The sequence below is a fragment of the Rhinichthys klamathensis genome, unplaced genomic scaffold (assembly GCF_029890125.1).
Source record: "Rhinichthys klamathensis goyatoka isolate OS25496 unplaced genomic scaffold, OSU_Roscu_1.1 h1tg000369l_1, whole genome shotgun sequence".
In the NCBI taxonomy this organism is placed as follows: domain Eukaryota; kingdom Metazoa; phylum Chordata; class Actinopteri; order Cypriniformes; family Leuciscidae; genus Rhinichthys; species Rhinichthys klamathensis.
The window spans coordinates 2984058-3008368 of record NW_026606877.1 but is presented as its reverse complement, the minus strand read 5'-3'; positions in this window follow the sequence as shown (position 1 = coordinate 3008368).

The window sequence follows — 24311 nt, the reverse complement described above, 5'->3', positions numbered from 1 at the left end:
ATTTCAGCAGAAGGCCTTTGATCAAATGATAGCCCTGCTCCAAGAGCTGATTTGCAGGTGAACATATTTTAAGACTCGTCGATTTTCTATAAGTGCATTGGTACATCCCAAAACACAACACTTGTAATGCCTCTTTGGTGCAGACATTGTACAGCTCCAGCTGCTACAGTGAGGATACAGAAATGGTGGACTCTGTGCTTCTCACTCAGGGCTGTGTCTATGCTAATAGGGGAGATCGGCACCGGCTGTGGGCGGGGCTTCTCCCTACAGTGACATCATTGTAGGGGGGGTGGGGATGGGGGGGGGGTATCTGAATCAGCTCGTTTGAAGAGACTGCTTTTGATTTATGGCAATAAAAAAACAACAACGAGTGAGTAGATTTTTACCATTGTAGGCTGATTGTTCTCACACACTGTTGAAACATTGGTGTTTAAATTATATGTATTCAATTATGAATTTTGCACAATAGGTCCCCTTTAAATTTGATTTTTTTTCATATTGCTTGGAGAGCACATCAATATCTTTGCCAAAGAGAGTTTTTTTCAGCATTATCTGCCATTTATAATTGTAGCTGTTCTTGAATCCAGTCCAACACTGCCATGTTCATACTAAATGCAGTAGCTTGGCAGGGTCTCAGCAGAACTGGAGGATGGATGGCTGTGGTAGTAATGAATGACAACAGAGATGATTGTATTTAAGAGACAGCCTGCATGCAGTGGACTCCCTGTCAGCCATGCTTGAGGTGATGGGACCATTTTCAGAGGTGATGGAAAAGCCAGACCACTAGTGCAGTCTTTTACTGTTTCTTCCTCGGTGGAAAATCCTCATTTCCACCGATCACGTTGGTGTCTCAGGCGTTGAGTGACCAGGGAAAGTGTATATAGGGCTATACCATGACATGTGTAAGAGGATATTGGTGCATTTGAAGTTTTAAAACCTTCTGCCTGAAAGATTTAGTAGGAAGAGAGAAAGGGGGAATTGTATATGACACCTTTGCGAGAGCACTCTTATAAATTGGAATCAATTTTTTCAAAGGAAATAATAAAATCTGTTAACCCCTCCCACCCAGTGCAATGCTGATAGGCTCCTTTCAGGCTTGACAATCTACATTTTTTACAATTACTGCAAAGTATTCCCTTCCAGGCTCGTACCTTGGTGCTCTTACAGACCAAGCTAACTGTTTAATGGTCCAATTCAACCATTTTTATAACTCTGCAGAAAATATGGGCTATTATTTTGGAGGAAACTCAGAATCTATATAGGACCGCAGAGGAAGACAAAGCATCGATTTGGTTTTAAATTGACGAACTGATGGGAAAAGCAAAGTGTATATAATAGCCTGTGTGACTTCAAAAAGGCACCACATGTTGAAAAAGGAAGAAAGAATACTGTTCTGGTGTGTCATGCTTGACTGCGCTGGCTTGTAACAAACCTGACCCAGTTGAGCTATTGGTGACGCAAGACCGACGCAGTGACTTGTTCACAACGGCTCATCTGAAAGTTCCCTGCTTTCATCAGGACTCAAACAGGCTTGCCAAAGCTATTGGATTTACTTATATCACTTTCAGTAAAAGAAGTCTATTTCAGCTCATCAACTTTAGTGACTTCAACTAAAGGTTTAAGGTCAGGGTGAGTATTCTGGATGTGCTGCCTGACAATACTGATCAGATCAGATACTCTTCTGATTTGCATTTCCATTTGGAAAAGTTTATCAGCACCTGGAGAAGATTTGAAGAAGAAAAAGAACAGTAATAAAAATAATAAATGGTATACCATTCAGAGGTTTGCGGTCTGAATGTTTATGAAAGTCTCTTATGCTCACCCAGGCTGCATTTATTTGATACAAAATACAGAATAAACAGTAATATTATTAAATATTATTAATGTTTTATGGCAAAGCTGAATTTTCAGCATCATTACTCCAGTCTTCGTTCACATGATCCTTCAGAAATAATTATAATATGATGATATGCTGCTCAAGAAACATTTATATTCTTATAAATGTTGAAAACAGTTGTGCTGCTTAATATTTTTTGAGGAAATTTAGATCGCATGTAACATTTCTTATTATAATAAATATGAATGAATTAATTAATTATGAATGCATCCTTCCTGCTAATATATATTTATATATATATATATATTATTTTTTTTTTATAATGATCTTAGCCTTTACTGACCCTAAACTTTAAAATGGTAGTGTATATATATATATATTGTTTTTAAGGGCTTATTTGGAAGTGGACACTTAGTAAAAACAGAAGCTCAAGCAGCTTAACTGAATATAAATGCATATCATTACCAGATATGATATGATAAGATATGTTGTCTTGTCTTTCTTCTGCGCCTCTGTCTATTCACTCCATTTGACAATATTCTGTACAACAGTAAATTTCTCACAAATTACAGATACTTTTATTTTCTTATTCTTACTCTCTTACACATAACTAGCCTTATTATATTTATATAATTCAATTCCGAATCAATACTCTTTAAGTTCTCTTAAATCTAACCAATTGGGAGGCTGCTTGTAACCCAGCAGCCAATGAAAGTCCATCTTCAGAGACTGTAGTATTATCGCCACACTACGGATCTGTCAAGTTTCAGTGCCTCTCACATCTGTTACCTCAATGCGAGAGACCCCAACCTGTTGGCCCTGAGGACCAAACATGCATAACCTTCGATTTCCAAGCTTGACCGTTACAAATCCCATCCAGAGGCTCTGTTGTAACACAGCAGAAAGAGTTATTCCTTCATGCAGATGAGACCTGCAGTTCAGATGCTAAGCTGATCCCTGTTCTCCACAGCCGCTGAACTCCATTACCCTGGATGTGTACAAACACGGCTAATAAATACATCAGATGGACAGCACAAGGATCCTTTCCCCCTGTGATCGGAGAGGTTGTTAAACCCAGTTCTGCTTTATCAAATGAAATTTTATGCATCTGTAATAAGTATCAAAACTCAGCCGCTCTTCCTCAGCTGCTTCCCAATGGAGAGACGTTATTTACGAGTGGCTTGGCCTCCTCGTTCTTCTGAGGGAACTTGAACACAAACAGTTGACAAGTTCTAGAGCAGCATGGCAGTCGAGAGGTGCCTAGAAGAGATGGCATGCTGCTCCTCAGCTCCAACCTACACCTCCAGCCTCCATTCTGGTGGACATGTCTTTCAGAAGGTGTCAGTAGGGGCTCTGACAGTCAAAATTGCATCATCTTTGGAAGGACATAATTGCAAACAGACATTTCAGTCTATCTATATATCTTTCAATCTCTGTCAGCTGTATTTGTCTTCCTCAAGACTTGAATGATGAGCTATTGTTGGGATGAGGCCCTGATTTTCACTTATTCATATTGTTTAAACAGATATTTTGCTGTAAAGTCTCTTGGTCCATTATAGAGCTCCATAAAAGCCATTTCTTATGCAACCAAAAGGCTTGACATGGCTCTCACTGGATATCATTTGGCCCTCGAAGCCTTAGTTCACTCAAAGCCTGACATCTTAAAGCCTTCCAAACACTTTGTTGGATAGTCTTACCGCTTCTTAAGAACACTTAATCCATATAGGCCCTGGAAGGTAATCCATGGGAGACTGGCAGGAGAGGTCCTGGAACATGGGTCCTTTTTTGGTACAAAGGGCAAACAGGTCTCCACAAGTCCTCTTCTTTAATCTCACTGCGCTTTGCTCTTGTGCTCTCCATGACTGCACTGTTGTCCTTTTCAGAGTTCAGATCTCACACCCTCATGTTAACCATGCCACAGCTCCAAAAGCACCTGATTACAACACTTCATGTGAGAGGAAGCATTGTGCTTTTCTTTAGGAAGAGGCATCAAATAAGAAGTAGGGGTGGGAATATGGTTTAGGTCTGTTTGTAAGCAGGTATGTGGCTGCAGCTCTGCATTACGACTTGCTTATGTTGTTTGTTCAGAATTACAGAAAAGAGAATGGAACAATGGCTTAACCCTGCTTAAATAAATGTTTAGAGAAAAACGAAGAAAACCCCTAGAAAAGAATTAAAAGAAATGTATAAAAAATACAAATAAAACAAAATAATAAAATAAAATGATAAATAATAAAAAAAGATCAATATTTCTGTCTTGTTTTCCCAAACAATCAACAATCTTAGGTAAATATACTCCAAAATTGCATAATATAATATTAACTGTGCTCATACATTATTTTGCTCTTACTGGCAAAATATTTTGATTTTTAAGCATAAATGTCACTTATGCTTAAAAGAATAAAAAACTATATATTTACCAATGGGGTAAAAAAAAATTGGTTACACTTTATTTTAAGAGGATATAGTTGCATTGTATTTACTCTATCAATGAACTACATGTACCTACTATAGAGTTACAGTTAGGGTTAGTTACTTGTAATGATGCATAATTTACTGTTATTACTATAGTAAGTACATGCAGTAACGTGTAACTACATCACCTTAAAATAAAGTGTTACCAAAAATGTGGTCACTCTTTAGATTATAGGGTCCAATTCTCACTATTAATAACTATTAAGTATGAATTTTGCCTCAGTAAACTCCTAATTACTGCTTATTAATAGTTAGTAAGGTATTTTTAAGTTTGTGTATTGGGCAGGGTTAAGGGATGTAGAATATCATGCGGAATAAAGCCTTAATGTGTGCTTTAAAAGAACGAATAAAAGGCCAATATCCTATGCATGCTAATAAGCAACTAGTTAATACTGAGAATTGGACCCTAAACTAAAGTGTTACCAAAATTTCTTATGCAATTTTCACTCTTAAATAAATTGATCTTGTTGAAGTTTACTGGAAAAAAAGTTGTAAATGTAGGATGGAAAAAGTTCTGGAAAAGAATGCAAAGGAAATGTTCTGACACGTCCCTAAATATGTCAAACAGTTTCTCATAATGGTGCCCTATCAAAAAGAATAAATATGATCGTCCTGTTTCTAGCGTCCATCTGAAAGTATGATTTCATGCAGCACTCATCCATCATGGGATCAGTTACTGAGTCCATACTTTTCTGGGCACCTGGAAGAGTACACAAACTACAGCACAAGAGACACACGCACTTACTTATCCTTGCAATGGAAACCATCTAACATGTTTGAACTTCTAAACTTTTTTGTTGACGAAAGTTGTCTATTTATCTTTCCACTTAGGATGTCAAGTGCATTTGTACCATGTTTCCCCTGGATTTATTTGTCCTTTTGGTGTGCTTTCCCCTGGTGGGAGGCTGGTCGTTTAACTGCAGAGGACTCAGCAGGACACAGCAAATGTCCACTTCCTCTCACACTGTCAGTGCTTTACCTGGGAATGTGATATATTGTGGTTTTGATGGTACGGCTCTTTAACTTGGTCTCTGAGATATTTAGTGATGACTAAACAGGCTCTGTACATAATTCACATTGAATAAGGAGTCCGTTTGGTTGTAGAAAGTATATACGTGCACGCACACACACACACACACACACACAGTCAGTTGGGTCATAGAAAGGAAAGGAAAGAAAAACCAAACAAAACAAGGCTTAAGCACTCCGAAACAAGACTGACAACCATATTCTGCTACTGTGAACTGTTCTGTGAACACAAAACACTCATCCTCACTGTAAAACCCTGCCCGAGGACAAGAGAAGTGTAAGGCGGTGTAACTGACCCTGCATAAACACTTTCAATAAAAGTTAACACAAAAGATTTGAAGAACCACAGCCCTTGAAGTTTGTGTGAAGATGAACTGGCCAGATCTGTTTTGCAAGAGCGGATCCAAACGGACCGCCTGCAGTTACTGTAACGCCCTGCCGAACAGGGTGATGCAGCTATTTCCGTGAGCGTACAATACCAAAGGAATGCACAGAAAGCCATAAAAGAGAAGCTGGATTCTAGATCGGAATATATAGAGGAGAACATTAATCTCTGCTAGAGGTTTTCCTTTTGTTTCTGGAAGACTCTTTCCAGGCTGGACAATTCTGTCCTTCATGTGTCCACCTGTTTTTGTTTTTTTCTCAGGAGATTTTTTTTTTTCCACCTCTCAGTCTTTTGTACAAAGATTTGGGAGGGAAGCAAATGTGTAACGGATGTGCAGTGATGTGATCTACCGAACTGATCTGTTCTTAGATACACTAACCTTTACGGATTAGAATAAATCAGAGGTGAAGTCTAAGTCTTCAACCCCCAGCCTTCTTCTTTTATTTCCTCTCTTCTCTCTCTCTCTCTTTTTGTGCAATCCCACATGTGCTCAATATATCACTTAAAGTATATCACCTTATCCCTTTGTTTATCATCTCCTAGGATAACCGTGTGGAATCCTCATGCTCAAGCGTTCCATGTCTATAGTATTTCCAAACGTATTTTACAAGAGATCAGTTACTGAGCTTAATGCTTTGCAGCAGCAGCGCTGGTAGCGCACATGATATCTTAAATGTAACAATCAAAGAAGCATGCAAGATTTCGGTATTTCCGCTGGCCTACAGATGTGCCGATGATTCTCTCACCCCATCTTCCAAAAGCTGTAATGTCAGTTTTGGCAAAGAAAAAAAAAAACTTCAAACACACTAACATCTTATCACCATGTGTCAATGTGAAGTTGAGTACAGAGCAGATTTACTGTGGCTCTTCAAGCTATTTCTACTAATTCTGCTGGTGTGTGCACTATTTCGACAGTATGTCACTAATCATACAGCATAAGCAATTTGAAAGACAGGACACTATTTTTGAACTCTTCATCATGTTCCTCAAACCATTCCTGAACAATGTGTGCAGTTTGGGAGGGTGCGTTATCCACTTCCACCAGGAAACATAATTGTCATGAAGGGGTGCACCTGGTCTGCAACAATCTTTAGGTAGGTGGAATGTGTAAATGTACGTCCACATGAATGGCCAGATCCAGGGTTTCCCAGCAGAACATTGCCCAGAGCATCACACTCCCTCCATCGGCTTGTTGTTGTCCCACAGTACATCCTGATGCCATCACTTCCCCAGGTAAACGGTGCACACGTACCCATGTGTTGTAAAAGAAAACGTGACTCATTAGACCAGGCGACCTTCTTTCATTGCTCCAAGGTCTGTTCCGACACTCACATGCCCATTGTAGGTGCTTTCAACGGTGGACAGGGGTCATCATAGGAACTCTGATTGGTCTGCAGATACACAGAGCGTGATGCACTGTGTTGTGACACATTCCTCCCATAACCATCATTACAATTTTGTGTGACTTGTGCCACAGAAGACCTTCTGTTGGCTCGAACCAGACGGGATATCCTTTGTTGCCCTCGTGTCGTCGTTATTTTGGTTTGTCCCTCTTCAGTCCACTGTTGGTAAATTCTCACCACTGCTGACCGGGAGCAACTCACAAGCCTCGCTGTTTCAGATACTCTGACCCAGTCGCCTTACCATAACAACTCGGTCCTCGCAAAGTCGCTCAGATCTTTATTCCTACCCATTTCTCCTGCATCCAAAACGTTGATTACAAGAATTGATTGTTTGCTTACCATATAAAATACCGGTACCCATACCATATTATGTGACTTTGTTAGGAGATGATCAACGATTCACTTCACCTGTGTATATACAGTATATATTAATAAAAACTACTGTTAGCAATTTATCACTTTATCACAATACCATCTGATTAATCTTTTGCAATATCACTTTGATTAACAAAAGCCAGATCCTTAAGGATGCCATTCTTCAGGAAGTTACACTATTTTTGGAGGGAACCCCACTCTTTAAAAAAAATTCATACACTACCGTTCAAAAGTTTGGGGTCAGTGAGAATTCTATTTTTATTTTTTGGAGGAAAGAAATCAATACTTAATTTGATCGAAAGTGACAGTAAAGACATTTATAATGTTACAAAAGATTATATTTCAAACAAATGCTGTTCTTTTGAACTTCCTATTCATCAAAGAATCCTAAAAAAAAAAAAAAAAACTCTACAACTGACAGACCAACAACTGTTTCAACATTGATAATAATAATAAATGTTTATTGAGCATCAAATCCTCATATTATACTGATTTGTGAAGGATCATTGGACACTGAAGACACTGACACTGGTGATGCTGAAAATTCAGCTTTGATCACAGGAATAAATTACACTTTACTATATATTCACACAGAAAACAGCTGATTTACACTGGAATAATATTTAATACTATAACTGATTTTTGTTGTATTTTTAATCAAATAAGCGCAGCCATGGTTAGCAGAAGAGAATTATTTTAAAAGTATTTAAAATCGTACCGACCCCAAACTTTTGAACAGTAGTGTACATAATATCAGAATGGCAAAATAAAAATATATCTTCTTTTTATCTCTTACTGAGCAATGGCAATGACTTTAGCTCTTTATTTCCTGTTAGGTGTCCTGCTAAATTGCTTGCCATTGTTTGAATATTCAAGCTATAATTAATCAAGTTCAAGCGTATGAGTGTGACCAGGGCAAGAGCACATAGGTGTTGCATAACAGAAATGACAGAAAAAACAGAATAGTGTTTAAAAAATGTCACTAGTGATCTTAGTCCTCACACATTTATCACTTTTTTCCCACACTGAGTAGAAAATAATGTGCATGTAATTATTCAGCTGAGCTCATACCATGTGAATCCTCTACGGAAATGATTAATTTCTAAGGATTATTAATTACCTATGACCATCTTCTAAAATAGCATCTTTTGACATTTGAATGAATGAAGGCTTCCAGTGACTCACAGACTGTATGTGCACGAACAGAGCCAAAGAAAACGAAGGTATAAAAAAAAGGAGTGACACTGGAGATAAATGAGCTTCCTTTCTTCAGGCTGAGAAATGAATGTGGAGTCAAAGAGGAGTAGGACGTTCCATCCCACACGTCAGCCAATCAATGCCTTCACAGAGAGATCAGCGCTGTCTGCTTCTGTACGGCTGGCTGATGGGACAAATGAGCTTTTGAATGATGACGAACAAGTGAAAGACACGTCCGCATTCAGTCGGCTCAAGGCCAAACCTTAGCAATAGCTGCCCGGAGACTGTCTAGTGACTATTGGACAGTCATGAAATTGTTAGCAAATGTAAAGCAGTTATATTCACTTGGCCAGTACCTGGATTTTTATTTGGCTGACAAAGAACATTCCAACAGGACAGGCCTTACAAATAGCCAAAGACAGGCTCTTATAATATTATCTAGAATTTTTATTATTAGAAACTATATAAAAAAATAAAAATAAAAATTCCTCGGCCAATGCTGTTAAAATCATATAATTTTTCAGTAACAGTACTTATGTATAAACAGAAGCTCAATAAGTTTCAAATTTCAATATGTTTTTAAGAACAGAATAAGGATTTTGTTTTACAGTGCTTGTCCCAGATTTGTCTTACACTTACACACATCTCAGAGAACATGTCTGTTCATTTCTCTTGTAAAAAAAAGAAAAGAAAAAAGTATTGTATCGAATAGACCACAAGGTCAGGAGGGGCAGCCAGATATGGTGTGTTAATGTGACCAGGAAAAGTGGAATTAGTTTTAATGTTTCACATGCTAATATTTTTACAGTCTCCCACAGTTTTGTATTACATGACACTGTAGAGGAGGAGGAGGAGGGGGTGGTCACCTTTCAGATATTGAAACCTTATGAACACTGCTGTCAGTGTTCCAGCTCCATGTCTGCTTGAATGGAGATGCACATGCAGCTTTCTCTCACTCTTTCTCTTTCAGTGGTTATTTTATGTCCACATGCACCCGGGTGAAAATGTTAATATGTTTTCGAGTGCAGAAGGGATGAGGGTGCAAATCTGTTTTAGGAAACAGAGTCTTGTTTGCAGAAAACAAAGAGGGTGTTTAAGTGCTGATAAGAACATGTGGCAGTATTAACAGAGAATACGTTTTTCATATAGGAAATTTCCATGACCTGAAGAATGGGCTGGTCTGAGATGGAAAATGTTAGCTTTGTGTAGATGATAAACAGCAAGTGTGACACATCAGATGAGCTCTCATTATTGTGATATGGCAAAATATAATTAATATAATATCACAAAAACTCAGTGTCCAAAATTAACTACACCTGCCAAAAGCAGATAAATTGAGATAATTTACAATCCAAAATATTTATATTATATTCGACCAACAAAAACTGAAACACTGGGGTATATATACACACACACAGACTATCAAGAGGTTAACAAGGCAAAGGTGAGACTAATTAATTACTATGGTGATTAACAAGGGTAACTAAGGAAACCAAAGCCACTTGAAGGCAAGCCAGCAACCTAATGCCGAGTTCAGACTGCACGATGTTCAAAATAATCGGGTCACTGTTGTTTTCACACTGCATGACTATCTGGGGTAACATTCAGTTGCTGCTGTGTTCACACTGCACGATGGATCGGCGACAGGAGGTTTCACACTGCATGACTTTACAAAAGAAAGAATCACCGACAACTTCTGCCTGGTCCGTGAAACTATGTTTCACAACCAAACAAACGCGAGAAGTGATAGGAAATAACGGAAGATCACGCTTGCGTGAGACCGGAGTTCTCGCGCGACACTGAATTTTTTTTTTATTAAAAATAATAGCCTACAAATTGTCTGCGCACTGATTTGTAACGAAAAAAAAACAAAAAAAAAAAACAGTTTATGCAGGAAATGGTTGGGAAGACGAGGGGAGCAAGAACTGTGTTTTGCAAAGAGAGTTGGGGGTAAATAAATAATTTAGCAAATGTCCTGCTGTTGCTGCTGTTCATGCAAATGTTTGTGCTTTTTTTCTGTTTGATATAATTGTAAATATATGCCTATCTATTAAAATACTGATATTCTGGTCTATAACTCCTCCTCCTCCCTGTATCTTGCTCATTGGCTGTCGGTCATCGCCGATGTAGTTTTCAGTCAGAACACATTCACACAGCAGGATTGTGAATCGCCGACAGGTCCAGATATTTAGCATGCCAAATATCTCACGGGCGTCGGCGACTCGTCGACGATTCTCTCAGATCGCGTCTTTGCTCATTCACACTGCGTGATTGTCACTCGCGTGAACGAGCACCGATTTGCCTGTAATTTCGGGCATTTGTCGGAGATTTCTCAAAACCTGCCGGCGAGCCAAAATCGGGGCTAAAATCGTGCAATCTGAACTCGGCATTAGGAAAAAGCGTAACACCTGCTAACACTGCGGTACGCGGGTTAGACAAGAAGCCTTTTTTTAATGGATGTCAATGGAGGAGAGGCTTCACTACAGAGAATAAACCCTTTTTTTGAGGAAATAGTTTAGCATTTAATAAATCTACAGCCCATTGGCTAACCTTCAACATGTTTGCTGTTAAACATTCATTTTAGATTGATCTATTTCTAGTTTACACCGAATAAAATGTTGTTTTATAAGAGAAGTCATGGACAGGTAGGATTCAGTTTACGGCACTTCTCATTCATTTATATGGTCTCTGCAAACAGTGATTGACTGTCGCACAACTCTTAACAAATTAAATGAAGTCAAGGCTGTAATGTGATTGGTTGTCAGTGTACATGTGATCCAAGTTAGTCGTTATGCTCTTTCCAATTGTAAAGCTGAGGACCCTCGTATCTCCCAATAATAAGACCATCTCTGAAGGAAACAAAGTCAGACAGGAAACTAAAAACAGGAAGTGAAAACATGTAAACAATAGAAACAGCAAAACGCTTCAAAATAAAGGTCCACATTTTAAAATCAAGGAACACAAAACCAGTGAACATGTAACAACAATGGGACAAAAATAATACTAAGAAAAAAATATTTAATGACTCCAAAATGTAGTAAAAAAAAAAAAAATTAATAGGTTTCTCACATCTGGAGAAATAATAATAATAATAATAATAATAATAATAAATTATATATATATAATAAACAAAACAGCTTGTGAGACAATGAGAAAAGGAAAAAGGGAGAAAAAGAGCCAGCAAGCGAGAGAGAGAGAGAGAGAGAGAGAGAGAGAGAGAGAGAGAGAGAGAGAGAGAGAGAGAGAGAGAGAGAGAGAGAGAGAGAGAGAGAGAGAGAGAGAGAGAGAGAGAGAGAGAGAGAGAGAGAGCAGGAGATAACTCATCTATCCTATCCCTGTTAACGCTCCTGCAGCTCAAGAAAGCAGTCGATCATAAACAGATAGCTCTGCGTCAGTGAGAATTAATCTTCATGCATACCTTTCTCTGAGATAACACAGCAAAGCACAAGAAAAGTCCTGTCTGTTAAGTATGATTTGTTTAGAGAAATACATGCAGTGTTGCCAGAATGGAAATCTCCAAGTATCGTACCAGAAGCTCGAAATTATCGAACGTACAGAATACATCTATTTATCTAGACCAACAACTTTTTGACATGACATGCAAATTACTTTATTGCTAAATTATCGACCTCAGCTTGAAAACAACTGACCAAGCGCCGCGGCAGGAACTTTTTTTTTCTTTCTTTTTTTTCTTGCAATACATAAAGAGATGACATGTTTATGATATACAACTTTGTATACAATATAGAAAAGGAACGTTAACTTATGCTCGTGAGAGAGTCATTCTCTGCGATGATTGGCAGAGAAGACGTAATGTAAGATGAGATGCGTAACATCACGTTCATGTTCTCCTCACAATCATGACGGTAGACGTCGAATCCACAGCTAGATCAATGAGTATAGAAGCCAATGGTCATCATTTGAAGTGTCACAAAATTCAGAGGTTTTCATACATTATGGGATATTTTTCATTATTGAGTGTCTGGCAACACTGAATACATGTAATACACTCTTATTGAGGATATTAATATTTAAGACTCAGGGGCTATACAATCCTTGTATTTACCAGCACAAAAATAATTTAACTTGCTTCATTATCAACCGCCATGACTGCGAATGAAAGCTCGTGTCCGCACTTAATTTTTGTTTTACAGTCAGGGTCCCTAATTCAGAAAAGTTGATCCATGTTTGAAAGCTACAAAGCAGCTCCAGTTCACAAAACGCCAACCATCTGATTAGACACATGTTGAAGTCATTGCTGTTGACTTCCACTCCATTCAAGAGTTGCATCAAAGAGACGCTGACAGTCCTCATATTACATAATCCTTGGCAGGTGGAAATAAAACAACAGATCTGGCTCAACTATGGGTATGTGGTGAAGAGAGAGAAAGCAAGAGAGAAAGAAAGAAAGAAAGAGACACAAAGTGAGAATGAAACTGTTAACTCCCACAATGGAGGCGTTTATGATAGTAGTTCATAAAGCTAAAATGTCATATAAACAGTCTCATTTTTGAAGAATGACCCATATGGGTTGATGACAAACGTTCAACTTCAATTTCCTAAGAGAATATCAAATAAATCATCAAGGCGAAATGTTTAACTGATTGGTGTGAGGACATTGGTGGATAATCAAGTGACGTTACTTTGTGCACATTCGTCCACAACCATCAAATCACAAACACAGATGAAATGCACAGTCACAAATTTGTGAGATGCTCCTTTTTGTCAGTCACATGATAAAGAAGTGGGAAAACTAATCATGACCAAAGGAGTGAAAGGTTATGCTGAAGCAATTAGACCTTGGTGGTGGTCCATGAGTCGGCCCATAAAACAAAAGATCTAAACCAGACACAGAAAGCAGGCCCTGTGTTACAAAAGGAGGAAAGTTGAGTCAAATAATTTGTCACTGTTGAAAAGCATTGAGCTGAAGAGGTCTAAATCAATTTTCCCAGCAGTATTATAGGTATTTTGTAAACATTGGCAATCCTATTTGAGGAATCCTGGCATGCTCCTTACTGAGATTGTATTAGACACAGTGATAAAACAGAATATTATTGGCCTAAAACATGTCATGTGCACATGTGTTAGGTGCTGTTAGGGTTACAGTCTCTATGTTATCGCCAGTACCTTGTAATTGGAAAACCATGTTTCTGAAGGAAGTGAATGATATCAAAGCAAACTGAACAAAACTACAATATCAAGACCAAAATTACATCATGGCACAGGCCTTATAAAATGTCGCCATTTGGCAATAGCAAAAATGTTTTATGACAAAATGCTATAGTGTTTCAACAGGGTTGAAGAGCCATAAAAGGCTTGAATCATTTATGTGTTCTTTCCTCTTTGCTGTTTCTCACAAAGACTTGATTTCACATATGATTTACAGCAAAATCGTGCTCTCAGATATACAGTATGACATTGATCAGATGTCACTGTAAACACTCAAAATAATTAATTGGCAAACAAACAAATTAGTTAACTTTTATGAGTATTTAGAACTTTATATTTCCTTTGAGTTCACAAAACTGACACATTTTAAGTAATCTGAATTGTTTCATTGTTTTGAGTTATATGAATATCTTTTAATTTAGACTTAAATTTAACTGAAACTGAAACTGGACTGGGCTCAAAAGGGTGTTATATAATGTTTTTTTTTGTGTGCAAGATTAATGTTAAGTGGGAGATTTAGTAGTGTTTAATGTTTTGCTATGCTAATTTAGAAGAGTTTGTAATGATGTTTATTTGGAGGGTTACCATCACGGTTCTCACGGTTTGAGAACAGGTATGTTAAATGTTCTGTCATACTCATTCAGCAATTGCTATGCTATACTAATGCTATCAAAGCATTGCGTTATCGATTAGCAAGTTAGAGATTACATGATCATTTAAAATTAAATGTATGAATTAGCTTACTCGAATGTTACAAGTTAAGAGTATTTAAACTGTAAGAGTACAAAATAAAAATCTGCAAATTCTGCTTTTAAACTGTATTTCTTAAAATCTTTAATCTTTTGATGTTACTGATTACCTAAATTCTTTGAGTTTTGCAACTTATTTGGGTTTACAGTGTATGGGGGTTATCTAGCCAATAATATGATTGATTTTTATATTAATCTACTAAAAAAACGTACTGCCACTGCAAAAATATATACTACCGTTGATTTTTTTTTTTTTTTAAAGAAATGTATACTTTTATTCAGCCATATTATGTCAGAAGATTTCATATAAATGCTGTTCTTTTAAACTTTCTATTCATCAAAGAATTCTTGAAAAAAATATACCATGGTTTCTACAAAAATATTAAGCAGCACAATTTTTTTTATAACATTGATAATGATAATAAATGATTATTGAGCAGCAAATCAGCATATTAGAATGATTTCTGAAGGATCATGTGACACTGAAGACTGGAGTAATGATGCTGAAAATTCAGCTTAAAAATTTGAAAACAGATATTTTAAATTGTAATAATATTTCACAGTTTTACTATTTTTGATCGAGTAAATGGAGCCTTGGTGAGCATAAGAAACTTCTTTCAAAAATACCTCACCACCAACACTAAACGTAAATAAAATGATTAAAAACTATAAAATATTTTCACTTTTTTTTTTTTTGATTGGAAACAAATCGGTAGTTTATTCTGGGTGAGTTTTCACACATTCCCTGTCAGTTTTAAGGAACACAGTGAGGGGAAACAAAAGCAAAGACTCGGATGTAGAAGGTCAGTGACATGATCTCAAGGGGAAACATTCCCCACCTCGGTCCATTATAACCTTAATCTGGGTGTAAAACTGACAAAGGCACTTTGGAGATTTATGTGCTTCTTTGTACTGTCAACTCCCATGTGTGCAGCCTGTTAAGATAGTGACTGGACAGGCTAGCTAATACTTTTTAACACAGTCCACAGACACTTTTAATCTGCCTCACACTCACTTGTTTAGATTAGATCTGGCCTCCACACATGGAGAAAGCATAGAGGGCAATTAAAAACACACTCTATCCCTGCCGGTGGCCTTTTGCACTGGCAATGGCTTCCACACTTTTGAGCAGGGGCGCGTCTGCTAAACAGATAAAGCGTCGTTTAGCTTCTGTTACACTTTGCCCGCCATCAAGCAGAAGTTACACATCCGTCCACTTGAAGCGCCCTCTGTTTATTTGCTTATCCAGCTTGGTAGGAGGCCATACGTTTGGTCGTTAAGACTTTGATTGCCACCTGCACCTGTCTCGGACAACGCTGTTTGTTACTAAGTCTGCTACTTCATTCGGAGCTGCAGGGGAACATCTGATGGGCGGGGAAGCGATGACTCTCTCTTACCGGTCTGTTTGAATCAGCCTTTGTACAAAAGATGGAGTGAGTGGCCGTAGGGTAATTCTATACCGCATTTACCTCTAAATGAAGCAGCAGGATGAAGTGAGTCATTTGGTTCAGATAAACAAATTTGTGCAAACCTCAGCTCTGCACGGCTCTGGCCTCAAATGTGTCTTACAATGCAGCGCAAGTACTTCAACATGATATGACCGATAGTAAACTACTGCTAATACTGGTTGTATTTATTTTAAGAGAGTGATTTACACAGTGAAAGCCATTTAATCCATTTTTTAGCGTGTAATCCTTAGTTCTGAGTCTTAATCGTAGTCTCTAATCTTAGTTGGTCCTATTGACATATGATTACCTCATAACCAAGAAATATTACAAAGATCTGGTCATGAAACGCATGGTACCTGTAATTCTAATTGATTTTCCCTTTTTTACATGCCTTCTACATCACTTCATATTTGTGGACTTTATTTCTTGAAATTGCAACTTCATATAACAGTGTAACTTTCTTGACTCAATTACATGTTTTATATTTTACTCTGACAAAATTGGCTTCCATTGTGTCTGACAGCAAAATATGCAGAGAGCCATTTTGTATTAACCAAAATATTTATTGCAGCTGCAAAAAGTGGTTATTTTTCTGGCAACATATTGTGATGTGTAAGTGGAACGCAAGTAAGAACAGGCCTGTTTTGTTTCCTTCATGGTAAGCCACGCCATGCTATGCCTGAGCGCACAAATCATTCTTGTCTTCCACGAGAGCCCAGCTATCTAGTGTAGGAAGATGCTGTAATGACATCTAAATCAGTGATTCTCAATGACTGCTGTTGTTTTAGCATTTGACTTGCTTCTGTTTTACTGCCAGACCGCTTTTGGCTCCGGATTTTCCTCTTCAGAGGCCAACAACATGCACCAAATGTTTCACATTATCGGTGTGAAAATCCCCCAATTCTTTCGCTTTTTTTCCTTACAAGTCCATACATCCGTGGAAACTTGATATTTCATATTTCATTCTGGTTTGTGGATGTCATCACGAGAGATGCTGGTTCACATGCAACTGGCCGCCCGAGTCCTTTGATCAGCCTGACCACGACTAATTACGAATGGAGAACAACTGAAAGAAATATCGAGAGATTTCATGGGAATTGGCGCAATGGCTGAGCTCCCTAATTCCAAACGGTCACTGAATGTCCATTGAAGAGTGTGTCTTTTCAAACAATGTTATGGTGTCAAATATAAAAGAAACAAGAACTCCGATGAACTGCAATAAAGTACTACATTTGTCAATGTCAAATAAACATCGCTTCACACAACAATTAGATTCTGTTCTAAAAAACGTGTTTAAGATCCAAATTGAAAGTGATCGTCTGTCGAATGTGACTATTTGAGCTTATAACTAAAACCATGTCGAAACTTTGACCAGGAAAGGTGAACATATGTGATTCAGAGCATTCGAAATAAAAACCTGCAGCTCTGGAAAACAATATCCCTGAGCTGAGATATCAAGGGAAAGATGTAAAAGGAAATTTAAAGCAGCATAAATGTTCTGAGTGTTTAAGAGTGGTGCAAATGTCCCAGGGGTCTCATCTGGCAAAGGCCTTTGTTCACAGGGCAGGATGTATCCAGCGAGATAGTTTCCTTTCCATAACATTCCTCGTCTCAGATGTGCTCCATTGTATGCTTGAGTTCCTTATCAATTTACTAAAAAACTACAGTCTTTATCTACACTTTAACCCAATTGGGATTCCTTAGAACGTACAAAAACGAAAAACGGAAAAGCTAAACACGAGCAGCTGAAATGGCATGTTATAGTCCACATTGTTTCTGTGAGGCATTTCTAAAAGGCTACAGATTTTTTTCCAGAAGAGATGCCAGGTCAGGCCTGGTCACAGCAGCAGGTGACTCAAGTGAGGTCATTATGTGGTCGTTAGGGTGATTTGAAACCAGCAAGCAACTGCTGGGTTCGGAGGTGAGAGCTGTCACACATCCCACAGGAGTGTTTTTGTTTTCATTCTGCTTTCTTTTTTTCCAGGGATGCGGTCTCACACCAGGTTTTTACATGCACGTTATCTTCAAAAAGAAAGAAATTAGCAAAACTTGGCACTTTAGACATGCGTTTGGCCCCTTATTGACATCAGTGATTCATGCCGTTTCAAAAATCCCAAGTTTGGAAGAAGGATTTTTCATAGACGTCTTAATTGACACAGCTACACTGCTGGTTTTGTCATCATTGTTTCCATAATAAATCAGAAAATTACGAATGTGTGCCGTACTTTTGTTTCAATTGTTCACACGGACAAATGCAAAGCTTTTATGGATCCGTGAAACCCATTCTCCCATGTTTTGGCTGACTTTCCCAGGCCATACTGTGATCAGCCTTGATTCATCTTACATCTCTTTCTCCCCTCTGTTTGCAACAGGTTCACTGCCATAGAAAGTGAACTGTTCCACATTAAATCCTCCCAACTACCTGTCTGATAGTATGCCAGCTGAATCCCTCAAAGTCTGCCAGGTCTTCCCTGCAGGGCTGGAGAGCACAGAGAGCCTTGGCCTTCATTCAGTTTTATAATGACTGAATACACCGCGGGTGGTATTTAGAAAGGCATTTTAGAAAATATGGGGCAGTCTATCTATCTATCTATCTATCTATCTATCTATCTATCTATCTATCTATCTATCTATCTATCTATCTATCTATCTATCTATCTATCTATCTATCTATCTATCTATCTATCTATCTATCTATCTATCTATCTATCTATCTACATGCACAAATGTTAATAAATGTTAAGGGGGATAGTTAACTAAAAAATAAAAATTCAGTCATCATTTATTCATGCTGCTCATGCTGCATTAAACTCACATGCAGATGCGTCATTCCCATTCAAACAGAGATTTTTGAGCCAAATGGATTTGAACGCAGCTTCCAAAAGACAAAAAAAATTTTTTTTTACATTTGATAATTAACCCTTGGAAGCAAATGATCACACCAGAGTGTTTCACGTTATCAACTGCTAAATTCAAATCTGCGCTCACTGAGGCTGGTAATGAGCCAAAGATGGACGCACTCAGAAATTCAGTGTTTTCAACCATATAATGTTTATTTTATGTTTCTGACATTTAAATACAGATAAGTAACTAACATAAAACATTCATAGTTTATAAAATATACACTGATGTCTATGGAAGTGGCAATCCTTTCTACTATAAGTCCAGACTGTGGTCTTTAGCGCCCTCGTCAGCGCACCTGGCTCTCATGCTGGCGACCCGGTTTGAGGCCTGCACAGAACTAGTAGGACCTGAGGGGTTACATTGGTGCCGTGACCTGGATGGGGGTGAGGTTTAGAGGTTTAGATGGTAAGTCTCTAAGGAAACACGACTTGGTCATCAGGTTCATGAGAAGCGCCAGGAGGTTGGATCCTCCTCGGCCACGCCTCATCCCCTCTTTGGACCTATGTCTGGTCTTAACGGCCCTACAGAGAGAACCCTTTGAGCTTTTGCAGTCAGTGTAGATTAGAGGGTTGGGGACCTGTAGGCATTTTCGGTCAGCGAAGCATGCCTGGAATTCGAGCCGGCTGACTGTCACGTCATCCTGGATACGTGCCCAAAGTTCCAACCACTCCTTTGAGGGACCGGGTGGTGAACTTGCCCAACCTGCCCCCGGAGGAGCGCTGGTTGGACGGCACACAGAGCTTCAGAACCTCAGAACAGCTCTTTGTCTGCTATGGAGGCCAACAGAAGGGAAAGGCTGTCTCCAAGCAGAGGTTGGCCCATTGGAAAGTCGACAGCATCGTCTTGGCATACCAATCCCAAGTATGCCAAATAGGCTCATTTGACTCGGAGTTTTGCTTCCTCCTGGGCGTTGGTGTATGGCGCCTCTCTGACAAACATATGTAGAACTGCGGGCTGGGCGACACCTAACACATTCGCGAATCTACGAGTGGAGCCGGTGTATTCCAGTGTGTTGTGTACATTCTGTACAAACAGTTAATATGTGGGAAGGATGTCTCGGTGTCTCGCTTGCTGTTCCATTCTCCTCTGAGGGCGGGATAAGAGTGCTTATTCAGCCCCTCAGGTGAGTTCCCCGGCTGGTGAACCCTGGCGGAGTTCCTCCAGCATCCTTGGCAGTCAGATGCGGCAGAGGCATCTGACACCAGGTCTAGTACTTGTGTAAATGCCTGGTTGGTCAACCCCTGTACTAGACTAGATGCCCATATGTTGCGCTTCCCCTTATTAGGTGATCCCATATGTGTATTTCCCACGGTACAGCTTCCCTGTTGGCAAACCTGCGTCTTTCCCTCAGCAGAGTCCACTCTGCCATCACTGTAAACAATATTGACGCCACCCCTGCACAAGGCGGGATCTACCACAGAGATCTTTCATATGTAGCACTGCCCTAACGTTCAGTCCATGTGTGCAACTCCACATGTCACCTCCATATGGGAAGGATGTGTTCTCTGTAGCATCCCTTTCTGGTTGGAATGGGCACTCTTTCCCAGTGTTATCCAATTGTCTCACTGTACAGGATTAGGGTTAATGGAACATCAGTGATTGACATTCTCCGTGCACAGCCCTGTCCTTTCTTCCGCCCCAACAGGCGCAGGGGGACCAGGCAGCTTGTTTAGGGCGCTGGAAGGGGCAGCAGTTGTGGCGTCTTCCATAGGGACACCAATTTGTCAGTTGTTCTGACGAACGTGACTGACTGATAGGGAATGTCAAGGTTACTAATGTAACTTCCTTGAAGGAGGGAACAGAGACATTACGTCCCGTCGCCACAACTCCCGTACCTCCGCTGGCACGGCCGGGACCCCATCTCGGCTTCTCAGCGGAAAACTACTTACTTGTGAGTATTTGCATGCTGCCTTATATACCTGGAAGCGGGGGAGCGGCTTGCGATGCAAATCTCACTCACCAATGTGCATTGGCTTGTTCTGTTACCACTCGAAGGTGATTGGGCTTTCAGGTGAAATCCCAATTTGTCAGTCGTTTGACGTAATGTCTCCGTTCCCTCCTTCAAGGAACGGGGGTTACATTAGTAACCTAGATGTTATTTTATTTGGGGGTTTGTTTTTTCCATATGAACCCCCCCTCCCGCCAATAACTAATGAAGATAAAAAAAATGTAAAACTAATTGATGGGCTACATGCCTAAGCTTTAAGAGGGTCATTATTGCCATGTGTTTCTAAATTACAGGCAGCAATAAATGATGAGCTGTTTCTAAATATACGTTTTGCTAGATTACAGAGGCGTCACACCATACATTCTCACACATCGAGGGCAGTCAGGCGGAGCTGGTTCAGTTTCCATGCCTTGAGCGATCTGTGCATCAATGTCCCACAATACAACAAAATAGATTCAATAAATTCAAATTTAAAGTATGTATAACCTTTCTGGTTGTCAAATGCTAGTAGAACATGATCGTAGTTTATGTGATGAACTACACCTGTGCTTACTCTGCTTGTAAGCATAAAACTGACTTCATTTATCCTCTAAAAATCACCTTGACACTGGTTAAATGTAACTACAAACATGAAAAATTAAGTTAGTTTTGAGAAAATCTCAAGCATAATTTGCATGCAAAACTACTTACAAAATCTCTGATCGCATTACACAGTACAAACAAACATCTTATTTCGGGCATGACTTGTATGTACATCTTCATTTTATTTCCTAAGCATCAGCTATAGCTTTTTCTGTTTCCTGGACTTCTGAGAAAGCCTCTTCTTCAACAAGTGCAGCCATCACATGTCACACAAGTATCTAACTACTGTAACCAAGTCAGAACACATGGGTCGATGAGAGCACACCAGATCTGACAGTCGCAGAGTTATGAAGTTTGTCATGCTGGAAGATTATCAGTTGGGGAGCGAAAACACATGTGCGCTTTAATAGCAAAGAAGAAACAGAAATGTTGATCGATTTATAACACTGCATGTGATTTATTAAAAGGTAAATAACCCACAATGCCAAAACCATCTCTTTTTATATATCAATTCCTACACCAAGTAAAGTCTGTTACAGCACCCTTTTTTAAATAAAGTTGTTGGGATAAAACTTGCTATATAGGAGCAGAAAACATGCCAAGTTCTTCAGACAGGCGAGTGAAAAATGTGCATCTGTTGACAGTTCGGATTTAAAGTAGCTATGGTTTGAGGTAAGAAATGACCTGTGTTGAAATGGCCTCAAGCATTCCAGTGTAAAGACATGCAAACCGATTTGGTTCTACACAGTGTGGCCATATAATATCGAGCCACCTGGTCTTGGCGCTTTTAATGTGGGAAATTTCAAACTAATTCTACTTCAGAGCATCAGCTGGGGTTCCCAAGACAATGCACCTGATACTTAAAAGAAGTTCACAGGACTCTACGGAAAGACAGATCACTCTCATGAGGATGATCCTCACTCTCAATCTACAATCCACGGGCACCCCTTAGACTCAGACAAGGCACGTTGACACTCACAGGCATGAAAACTGGTCATGGGTAAAAAAGGTGAGAAGGATACAGCAGCTTCAAATCCAATCCAATCAACTTTATTTATATAGCACATTTTAAAAGACAAGGTTACCAAAGTGCTGCACACAGAATAAATAGAAAATATAATAACAAATAAAACATAAAATATGGGGGCCATTTTAATGTGTGGAGGCAAGTATTTAAACAAAACACACAGCATGAGATTATTTTTTCTTTTTCGCCTGAACCAGAATCTCAAGGGCCTGTTTTCTCTGTTTAGCAGCATGTCTCAGCCTTGCCCTCTTCTCCTCTCCAGCTGCATGTTTTTTGAGATCCTGAGCACTACTGGATCCTTTGCAGCCCCAGTCGAGTCTCTTTTCAAGCAGACTCTGCTGTTACTGGTGTTTGTTTTCTCTCCTAAATAACTCATTCTGAAATTTAGCCATAAAACAGTTTTTAAGGTTACACATTATGGGTAACTATACTTTCGTATGGCGTTTACCTAGTACCATAATAGCGCACATACAAATCAGGTGCGTATGTATGTAATACGAGCGCACAGAACCGTATCCGCGGGCGTAAAACCGTCCTCGCAAGGGAGCATTTCTGTTCCAGGCACGCACACAACAGTATCTGGAGGGCATTTCTGCTCGGTGTGCACGCGGCTGCATGTGATGAGTGCCATTTCAGACATATTATGAGGGGAAAAACTGTCTTATATTCGGACCAATACGGTACAATACAATTATTAAATTAAAATCTGCATCTTTCTGGTCATTTCAAACGTATAATGTGCATTATTTATTAGCATCGTATATATGTAAAACGGAGGTCAGGCTCATTTCTATAAAAGCTATCAGATAGGAGCTTGCTCCTGCTTCCTTTAGCTTACATGTTGTATAGATAACGTGCAACAAGAGAAAGATACCGACACGTTTTATCCTGTTGTTGACGTTAGCCTACATTACATCCAGGTTGCTGCACTCGTCTCTATAAATGAACAATTAACTTAGGTAACATTATTGGTTAATAACAGTGGGTTAAATAATGACATTGGCAACATCACTGTCTATATCTGACAGGACAGTTAACATTGTAAGCTAACTTCCCTCAGGCTTGCTTTCCGACGTGCAGTTCTTTGTTCGGTAGTGTCCAGTTGTCAGATTTGCGGTGTAAAAGACTTTGAAAACAATTCTGCCATACTCTGACTCGGATTGGCTGTCAGGTTTCGGCATTAGGAATGATGATTGTTTTCTTAAAGCTGCAAAGTTTATGGTAACTATAGAGATATAGCGGGTAAATGCCTGGTCGGTAAATTCCAATCGGATCTGCACAATTCACATAGGTGACCCATTTTGGTTTTACAACGGCGAATTTTGCCGAAAGGTGAGGAGTTTTCATGCCTGCACTCACTAATTTTTGTCAACCTGAATGAATTTTGACCTCAGTTTTGACAGAGGGAGCGAGTCTACTATGCACACTTCAGGCAGATCCATAGACCTCCATGCAACATGATTGTGATGTCACAGCAGATCATGCTTAACTTAATTTACCCCCACCCACACAGCTCTAGTGTATGATATTGGAGTTATTTTGACATTTAACTGCATAACACTTGTAGCTACCTTAAGCGGACTGTTATAGTTTTTGTAGTGTTATACTTTTCGTTTGTGTAAAATTTTCCAACAGCCCAAGCATACATACAGGCCTATAGAATGGTGCATAAAACAAATTCAAAAGGAAAAAACTGTAAATAATAAATCAGCTCCATTGCGAATCCAAGTGACCAAGGGCTTAGGGTGTTCCATTTAAAGACATTTCAAGGGTCCTGCCAGTA